Source organism: Palaemon carinicauda, chromosome 19 (assembly GCF_036898095.1).
Source record: "Palaemon carinicauda isolate YSFRI2023 chromosome 19, ASM3689809v2, whole genome shotgun sequence".
NCBI lineage: Eukaryota > Metazoa > Arthropoda > Malacostraca > Decapoda > Palaemonidae > Palaemon > Palaemon carinicauda.
The window spans coordinates 66,421,937-66,432,275 of NC_090743.1; positions in this window are offsets into that span (position 1 = coordinate 66,421,937).

The window sequence follows — 10,339 nt, forward strand, 5'->3', positions numbered from 1 at the left end:
CCGAACGTAGACTCACGTCACGCCAGATGGCTCTCTCAGTTAGCAAGATCCGCCCACCCTTTGTCCCAGAAATAAAAAAAAGATAACATCCTATCAATAGGTCCTTTGCGAAATTTCCAAAACAGGTGGTACACTGCGTAATCTCACACAAACATGACGCAATACCTCATAAAATATAAAAGAAAATTTCATAAACCCTAGCTCCTATCGTGTATGATCAAATAACACTCTCAAACAGTTTACGTAAGACTTTGTAATGAAAATACGTGAAATAAAAAAGTTAATCCTTAAAAATAACGTAAATTTACATATACTTGCGCTGAATTTGGATTTACAAACACCGGGAATCAAATAAGGATAATTAAAATGTAAAAAAATTAAGTAATTTATTGTATTTGCCAAATATCCTAATTCATCCAGGTGCTGATGCGGCAGCTAATACACAAAGTTGACCATCGTGAAGCAAGGGGGAACTGCAGTAATTCAGCTTCTTCCAAATACCTTGAATATTACCAAATGCCTAATCACATATTACACAACGATTGTATAAATACATATTCAAATCCAGTTATTATGTGAAGCACGTATAACACTTGGCATGTTGCATACCTTGGAAAACTTATGTAAATAAATATATACCCATAGTCCAAACTGGAGTCCAGGTAGTACAATTTATGATATCCCTGAAAGGGTACGAACTCGTTACAAATTTAAAAGGTATGAAAAAATAAAACTTAATAAAGAAAGTAAGCGATGATAATTGAAAGTCAAATTTATATGGGATGGCATTATCCCTCTAAATGATTTCGGATTGACATAAAAAACTCCCCCTGAATTTTACAGACCCACCGATATCATCCTGGGACGAAGGCGAAGTACGTGTAGAGATGGACTGCAATAAAAGAAAGCTTCTTGCAGTTTCCTATCAATAATAGTTCCTTTATCTGGAAGTACAGTGAAAGAACAATTTGTCGTCATGTCATTGAGCTCGTTAAACTCATCATTAATAGATACACTAGTAGCTAGAAAATAAGAATGGCAAGGGATATTATAATATGTACCTTTTTCAGCATTAGAATTTTCGCCCCTTAGTGGTTTCGAGGCTAAACTATCTTTACCATTAAGTGAGTAAGATTAATTAGGAACCTATCAACATTCCCCATAAGCATTATTTCTAAAGTAGTCTCAATATACACAGACGAATTAGGACTCCCTATCACCACATCTCTTCCCAAAAGACAATGTGAAAAATCTACTCCTAACAAAAGCTGAACGTCATCACTGACCTGAGAATTGACTGATAAAAGCTTGTCAGCAAATACAAAATGTTTACTTTGCATTATACCAACTACCTGACCAAGACAAGGTAAATTTAATTGCAGGTTTATAGAGGGTACAACTAGAGCAGAAATAGCAAAGATTTCATTCCCCAGCTTTATAGGAACTTCAACAAGACTAGTAGAATATTCCTTTTGACCATTAAACCCTTGCACAGTAAGTTTTACATTGGTAGTCAAAGACTTTAAACTATAAGAGGAAGCTAACTTGCTAGATATAAAAGTATTTTGTGATCCTGAATCCTTAAGACCCCTGTAAAGCCTATTTTGACCATTTACACAAAATGTGAAAGTAGGGAGAACAGAACCTATGGTAACATTTGGCAATACTGCTATCCCACTGCTTGCTTCCTTGGAAGACTCTTCTTTACTATTACACCTGTCAGGACTTAGATTCTCCATGTGATACTGCGAACAATGAGAACAGGATCTTCGAAATCTGAACTTGCATGCTTTAGTGAAATGATTAAAATTACCACATTTTACACAACCTTTATGCAAATTTAATAAAGAAATTTTATCAAAAGGGGTGGCATACTTAGTACACTTGTAATTTAAATGATCACTGTCAGAAATACCGGCCTTAGAACAAAAATTACAAGCTTTGGCGGGAATAGTCTTAGTTTTAAGAGCCATGGTACTAGTCTTTTCCTGTAATGGCTTTGAATGAGTTACAACTTTATCCCTGACAGACAATTTACCTTTCGTCTGACCCTGTTCATACCTTTCACATGCTGTAAAGAAATTATCTACAATTTGCTGAAGTGATGGATGAGTCACATTAGTGATATGAACCAGATGAGACTTAAATCTATCATTCAGTGCAGACCAAACAAAATATCTAACAACCTCATCAACATCAACATGCAAATATTTGAAATTTTCGACTATATTTCTAAGTTCTGATAAGAAGACAAAAGGTTCTCTCCTTCTTTGAGATTTAGACAAGTCAATTTCTTAATTACAGCCGACTTTCGTAATTCAGTTGAGGATAATGCCTTAGTCAGTAAGTCTTTGGCATCATGGTAACTTTGTTTGTCAGCCTCCAATGAACCAAGTAAACATTTAGCCCTACATTCTACTTGTTGTTTCAAAAGTAAGAACAAGTCTCTATCTGGATAATTAAAACTCTGGGTCGTAGTTTCAAATTCTCTAATGAATTTCAAAAAATCCTCACCTTCCTGACTTTGGAATTTTGGCAGAGGGGCAGTGGGTTGCCTCAAAAGACTCCTAGCAATATCAGTAGTTAATGAAAGTGGAGGGCTTCCAGCATTTACACTTACATCCAACAAAGGCAAAATACCTGAAATTTTTTCATGGTAAGACTGACATGCTGAAAGCTCAGCTTCCAAATCCTCTTCTCTAAATTCCCCTGAAAATTTTAGAGTCTGTATCTTAAAATCCAAGTCACTTAATTGCTTCCTATACTCCAGGAGAACACCTCATTCAGATACTTTAGCAGTATTATCTAATGAAGGGTACTACGAGGAACGGTTGGCACAGCTCACTGCCTTCCGGCGGCCGTTTTGTGGTTTTAACCTAACCAGCCACTAATGCTTTGCTTTCTTCCTGAGGTTGACAGAAACTTAAGCCAGTTATGAAGTAGCATTCCATCGATGAGGGTATAGTAACTCGAGCTCCTGTTCTTGATATAAGAATGGACATTGCACAGCTACACATTTAACGTGACAAAGAACACTTTCTACATGTCCTTTGAAGTGACAAAGAGTATTATCGCCATGTAAACTAGTTTTAATCCCAACCAGGAAGAAGCTTTCTTTCATCGCAGTCCATCTCTACACGTACTTCGCCATCGTCCCAGGATGATATCGGTGGGTCTGTAAAACTCAGGGGGAGTTTTTTTATGTCAATCCAAAATCATTTAGAGGGATAATGCCATCCCATATAAATTTGACTTCCAATTATCATCGCTTACTTTATTAAGTTTTATTTTTTCATACCTTTTCAGGGATATCATAAATTGTACTACGTGGACTCCAGTTTGGACTATGGGTATATTTTATTTTACTTAAGTTTTCCAAGGTATGCAACATGCCAAGTGTTATACGTGCTTCACGTAATAATTGAATTTGAATATGTATTTATACGATCGTTGTGTAGTATGTAATTAGACATTTGGTAATATTAAAGGTATTTGGAAGAAGCTGAATTACTGCGGTTCCCCCTTGCTTAACGATGGTCAACTTTGTGTATTAGCTGCCGCATCAGCACCTGGATGAATTAGGATATTTGGCAAATGCAATAAATTACTTAATTTTTTTTTACATTTTAACTATCCTTCTTTAATTCCCGGTGTTTGTAAATCAAAATTCAGAGCAATACTAACTGGAATAAAGAATATAAAGAAATTAGCGACGAAAGTCTTACGTATCTTACATAAAATACTAATTTCTCCACGAAAGGAGCTCATTTTATGGGCTGGCTATGCATCTCTTCAATGCACAAATGAAATATATACAAATAAAACATGAATAAACTACTATATTCGCTCTACACTAGACCAGCTTTCTAAGAATATATATATATATATATATATATATATATATATATATATATATATATATATATATATATATATATAGATAAGCCATATATATTTTTGATACAATATATATATATATATATATATATATATTTAGATAAGCCATATATATTTTTGATACAATATATATATATATATATATATATATATATATATATATATATATATATAGATAAGCCATATATATTTTTGATACATTAATGTCTGGATTCTCTTAACGACCTCGGAATCAGAGCCCCAGGCGAAATCACACAAAGACAAGAGCTTGTGACCGTTCGGGAATCGAACCCTGGTCCGGCAAGCTTGTATAGACAGTGACTACCACTTGGCCACGAAGAAAGATAAAAGTCAATGACAATTCTTCCGTACTTATTCCTATCGAATTTAGGTGTTGTGTACTTCGATTCCCGGACGGTCACAAGCTCTTGTCTTTCTGTGATTTCGCCTGGGGCTCTGATTCCGAGGTCGTTAAGAGAATCCAGACATTAATGTATCAAAAATATATATGGCTTATTTAAATATGAAAAACACGTCTAAATGTGCAAAATTTATCATATATATATATATATATATATATATATATATATATATATATATATATATATATATATTCCTTAATCCCCTTTGGAGATGGTGTAACCGTCAACTAGGCTTAGGCAGCTAGCCATAACCCTTAAGCAGATAAAATGTTGACAGGTCAATAGTGAATGCCGACATATTGTGCTTTTGGTTGGCGAACAAAGTTAATGGCGACATATCGTTGCATTTGGTCAGCGAACAAAGTTGACATGTCTTATGTGTTTGGTCAGCAAACAAAGATGACATGTCTCATGGATTTGGTCGGCATACAAAGTTTAGTCGGTGAACAAAGTTAATACAGACATAGCATGTGCTTGGTCGGCGAACAGAGTTAATGCTGACATATTATGCACTGTGTCGGCGAACAAAGTTAATGCCACCATGACATGGGTTTGTTCGGCTAACAAATTTAATGCCTGACATGGGTTTGTTCGGCTAACAAATCCTACATCATCCATTTGGTTGGTGAACAAAGTTGATATGTCTCATGCGTTTCAGTTAAAGCTGATATACTGAGTTTGGTCAGCGATCAATGTTAATGCGGACATATCATGCGTTTGGTCGGCAAACAAAATAGAAATGTTTCATGTGATTGGTTGGCGAACATAGTTGATATATCTCATGCGTTTGGTCAACAAACAAAGGTAAAGCTGATATATTGGGCATTTGGTCGGCGAACAGTGTTAATGCCAATATATCATGCGTTTGGCCGGCAAACAAAGTTGATATGTCTGATGCGTTTGGTCGACAAATAAAGTTGATATCTCTCCAGAGTTTGGTCCGCGAACAAAGTTGATATGTTTCATGCGTTTGGTGGGCAAACAAAAACAAAGCTGATATAAAGTGCGTTGGGTCAGCGAACAAAGTTAACGCCGATGTTTAGTGCGTTTGGTCGGCGAACAAAGTTGCATCACAAAAGCAACAACCATTGTAGATACTTGCTGAAGAGTCAACATCACAAGGGCGACACCATAAGTTCTGTCGGCGAGAGTAATTTAGTGGATTTGAAAATGTTTAACCTGGATGCTGATTTGGATGCTTCAGCAGCGGATTACTGTTGAATTATATTTATTCTTTCTATATCTATAGATCTTAGCAATACACGAGTTAGAGGTCGCATAAGTATGTCCGTGCCTTTAACAAGCGTAGGTCGTTATAAAAAAGCCTAATGTTTGTCTTGAATTCAGGAAGCTTACCTTTAACTGTGAATAATTTGAGAATTATTTTTAGTTTCCTTAAGGTAATGATGACTATTTTCATTCTTCTTATCTAAGAAATTTGGCCTTATATAACGTCGATATATATATATATATATATATATATATCCTCCAAACCAAAGTCAGTTAGACAATGATTGGGAAACAAAAGTACACAGGGACACCCGTATCATCACAATGTGACCTTGTAATATGTTGTCTTAAATAAACCCCCACAAAAAAACCTCGTCATTTTGAAATACTATTTCATAGTTCATTAATAAACGGGAGTGCCAATTTGTGAACAACAACCATAAATGTTCACATTTGACCAGTACCCTAGCTAGAACCAGGAATAACAAGGCAGTGGGTCCTATTCGCTAAATAGGAAGGATTATGAGGCCCCCAAAATCCTCCACCTGTGTCTCACAGAAACTGTAATGGCAGGTTGCCATATGAATGTATTAAGTAACGATCGCAGGTTTAGAATCTTGGTACCTCCATACCACATACATTAATTTATTTCCCTGTGCATATAATATTCACTATTTATTGCGTAGTTGTGAAAAGTATTTTCACTTTTTACAAAATGATTGAAAAAATGAAGTGGACATATGAATAATATAACTATATGAAGGGTTGTGGTGGTTCAAGTCCCACTCAAGCTCGATAGTTTGTGGTAGTGTCTGCAACCTCACAATTCTTGTGACCTAAGAATGGGCGGGAAGGGGGAGGGGGGGGGGGGGGCAAGTTTGGGGGATCCTATAGGTCTACCTTCTACTTACTGATTCATCAGAAGGCATTACCTGGCCTTCCATGGTCTTAACTTAAGGCTTGGGCGCTGGTCACATGTATATATGGTCAGTTTTAAGGGCACTGTCCCGGTAGATAGAGCAGTATCAAAGTCCCTTGCCTCTGCCATTCATGAGTTGATTTTAAACTGTATATTCCCTAGAAAAGTTATTCAAATCAATATCTGTGAATCGAATCTATTCATCTTTCCTAATTATACAAACTAGACGGTATCAGATTGATCTCCAGAAACTAATAAAGGTCGAAGAATGAGACAGGGAAAAGATCGACGGATATCAATCGCGGGAGAAGGGATCAATCAATCAATCACTGGCAGAGACAACAGCATCTCGGAATATAAACAGAAGAGCTGATGGAGACGCCAACGAGGAGGAGGATGATTATTAGATTCCGCATAACCGGATTATTGGTGGATTTAGAGAGAGAGCGAGAGAGAGAGAGAGAGAGAGAGAGAGAGAGAGAGAGAGATAATTTATTTGCCTACAATAAGTAATAAATTTGAGTGAATGGAAGGTTGTAGCAATCCAATGCTAAGATAGTTCTAAACATATTCTGACACGCACGCACATATATGCATATATATATATATATATATGTATATATATATATATATATATATATACTCTATGTATATGTATATATATGTATATATATATATATATATATGCATATGTACAGTATACACACACACACACACATATATATATATATATATATATGTATATGTATATATATATATATATATATATATATATATATATATATATACAGTATATATATATATATATATATATACATGTTTTTTTTATTCAAATATATACATATATATATACAGTATATATATAATTTGAATATATATATATATATATATATATATATACACACATATTTATAATTCATATACACACATACGTACAGATTTGAGAAACTTTATCAATAAACTAATTCATAAAAAGGGAGACACAAAAGACCTGAAAAATTACAACCCAATAAGTTTAATCTCCGTAACATGAAAAATTTACAAAGATCATATTAGTCCAATTAGAAAGACGGTTACACTTTAATCAACCAAGGGAACAGACAGGCTTTAGAAGTGGGTATCTAACAACTGACCATATCCTTGTAATTAAACAGTTAATGAAAAAATCGACAGAGTATGACAGTCCACTATGTATGGCCTTTATAGAATGTGAGAAAGCTTTTGATTCTGTTAAAACCTCAGCAGTAATGAAAGGCCTTCAACAACAAGGAATATATGAATCTTATACTAGAAACATGAAAATATCTATACAATTACAGCAACCTTAAAAGTACATAAAGATAATGAGAACATTCTGAATGAGAAAGAAGTTAGATAAGGAGACCTCATCTCTCCTAAATTAATCACAGCATGCCTTGAAGAAGCTTCTAAAACATTAGACTGGGAAATGTAGGAATTAAAATCAATGGGAAATACCTTGATAACTTGAGATTTGTAGATTACATAGTTCTGTTCATTGAATCATTGGAGGAACTGCAAAACATGATAGAAGATTTGGATTGAGAAAGCAGAAATATAAGACTGAAAATGAATATGAGTTAGGCAAACATCACACGAAGCGAAGCGTCAGCGGCAAGGCAGAGACACGTCAGACGATGACGCGACGCTGACGATTGTGCGTCTGCACACGATGCGTATTCAAAGCGTATAAGAGAGAGAGAGAGAGAGAGAGAGAGAGAGAGAGACAGAAGAATAGAGAATAATAAGAATAGAGAGAAATGTAATCAGAAGTAAAGAAAACTAGAGAATTATTACCATTACTAAAGAAAATTAATGAAAAAATAAAGAAATAGATAAATGAAAATGTTTACTACTATTATTATTATTATCATTCTTCTCTTCTTCTTCTTCTTCTTCTTCTTCTTCTTCTTATTATTATTATTATTATTATTATTATTATTATTATGAAGTACGTGTGTGTGATTTTCAACTTCATATAAATGATATAAAGGATAAAACTTTATCGACTTTTTACTAACCTTTCCAATTCATCTCCTTTGCCACTTCACTCCATGCTTTCTCAGTTATGTCCTTTCTGGAATATTCCGCACAAGAAAAGTCGTAAAGACATGAATACTTTTCAATTTTTTTCTACAAAAGCAGCTGCCTCACCATTCATCCTGTCAAGTTGCTGCAGGCTTGACGGCTGCTTGACGACTGGAGGCCGCCAGGGGTGTACGCCATGCGTCATGCGCAGTCGATACTGCGCCGCAGACGCGCTGCAGACGCTTCGTGGGTACAGCTCTATTAAAAAGCATTGCAGTCGTCAACAATGCGTCACGTATGCAGCAATTGTCTCTGCCTTGCCGCTGACGCGTCGCTTCGTGTGATGTTTGCCTAAGATAAAGCTCTTTGAAAATGCAGAGACAACAAATAAGGGTTATGGACTAACCTTTAGATCTTGTGAATTGATATACGTACTTAGATCAGACAGTAGGTTTTTCCCCAGACACGAGACCGAAATTAAAAGAAGGCTAAGCGTAGAATGCGGAACTTTTGGTAAACAAAATGAGATGATGAAAGTAAAATACCACTTAATCTAGAAAGAGAAGTAATTAATCAGAACGTCCTACCAGTATTAGCTTAGGCATCAGAAGCTTGGAGCCTTACTAAAGCCTTAGAACATAAGCAAGTTACAGTTCAAAGAGTAATGAAAATAATAATACAGAAAATAACACCAAGAAACAGAAATAGAGCAAACAAAAGTAGAAGATATTCTAACAAAATGTAACAAAAAGAAATGGACATAACAGGGGAAGTACATATAAGGAGAATGGATGGACATTAAGAATAATAGAATTGGTCGTTAGGAAAGGGAAAATAAGCAGAAGATGGGTTAACGAGCTAAGAATGTTTACGGGTATGTACTGGGATAGGAAAACTATAAACAGATGCAAGTAGAAGGACATGTGTGAGGCCTCTGTTCTTCAGTGGACTAGTAACGGCAGATGATAATGCTATATATACAGAGAGAGAGAGAGAGAGAGAGAGAGAGAGAGAGAGAGAGAGAGAGATCCTTTAAGCTCGTTAATATTTAAATAAACAACATTTCCAGGGAATTAATGATGCAACAAATGGGATTTTCCTACCCTTCAACTTTTCCATTACGTTTCTAATGAAAGAAAGGAATGGAATGTTGTAAGAAAGTTTCCAATATTGACTTTCCATTTGAACACTTTATAATTCATCTCATTTCACTAATTACACACAACACAAGGACTTTTAGGAACCATAAATAAAAAAATGCAAATAGGATCAATTAAAAGCTGATTTAAATTTCTTAAATCAATAAAAAGAGACTGCAAGATCTTTAAAGAGAGAGAGAGGGAGAGAGAGAGAGAGAGAGAGAGAGAGAGAGAGAGAGAGATTATAAGAATTATATTTAATTGGCGGAAAAAAATAAATGCATTTTATTTCATTCATTTCTCATGTTTATCTATTATCTTATTTCCTTTTCTCACTGCGGTATTTTTCTCTATTGGAGCCCTTGGGCTTGTAGAATCCTGCTTTCCAGCTAGGGTTGTAGCTCAGCTGGTAATAATAATAATAATAATAATAATAATAATAATAATAATAATAATAATAATAATTTCAGTATTGTATTCCCAAAGCCTCCGGAAATAAAATAAATATAAGGTGGTGTCACACATCGGTGATTCAAGGCCTTTCGTGTCGTGGGTCAAAATTTTGCTGAATACGACTCCACCTCTCTTTACTAACGATCTCAACAGAATCAATCGTGATTAAATCCGAAATCAAGTCTGAAGTTTGCCAACATGCGCCAAGTGTCTGCGCATGGTTTTCTTTAGTT